Source organism: Propithecus coquereli, unplaced genomic scaffold (genome assembly GCF_000956105.1).
Source record: "Propithecus coquereli isolate 6110/MARCELLA unplaced genomic scaffold, Pcoq_1.0 Scaffold390, whole genome shotgun sequence".
Lineage (NCBI taxonomy): Eukaryota > Metazoa > Chordata > Mammalia > Primates > Indriidae > Propithecus > Propithecus coquereli.
In genome coordinates this window covers 104,166-105,016 of record NW_012149619.1, presented here as the reverse complement: position 1 = coordinate 105,016, position 851 = coordinate 104,166, and positions in this window count along the sequence as shown.

The following is an 851-nucleotide window of genomic DNA, read 5'->3' as shown; positions in this document are numbered from 1 at the left end:
CATAAAATATAAAAAGGTTAATATTTTTACCCTGTAAAGATCTATTAGAAATACATACAAAAACACCAAGATATTGGTGGATAAATAAGCCAAGAACATAAAGGCAATTTACAAAGGGACAAATGGAAACATAGTTAACAGCAGAAAATATTCAGCTTCACTAGTAAGCAGAAAAAACAAAGCAAAATTATTATACACTTTTACATCTCAAATTAGCAGTGGTTAGAAATAACTAATACTTGTGATGATGTGGTGAAATGGACATGGATCATTTCTAAAGGGAAACAAAGATTATGTTCAGTGAAATAAGCCAAGCACAGACAAATATTGCACGTCCTCACTCATACGCAGGAGCTAAAAAAATGGATCTCACGAAGACAGAGAGTGGATTGGTGGTTACCAGAGGCTGGAAAGGGGAGGCAGGAGGGGGGCTGAAGAGCAGTTGATTAATGGGTACAAATATACTGTTTGAAAGAAGAAATAAGACCTAGTGTTAGATAGATCAGTAGGGTGATTACAGTTTACAATAACCTATTATACATTTCAAAATAGCTAGAAGAGAGACATTGGAATGGGTCTAGCATAAAGAAAAGAAAAATATTTAAGGCGATGGACATACTAAGTGCACCGACTTGATCTTTACAAATTATATGACTGTATTAAATTATCACATGTACTCCTAAACTATATACATCTATTATGCATCAATTTACAAAAAGCACTATTTTGGAAAGAGAACAATAAATGGAGACAAAGCTGTCACGTCCTGTTGGTAGATAGTTTAGTAATATGTATCAAGAGTCCTAAAATATTCATATATTAAAATATCTCCTTTACAAAAGTAAAAAAAA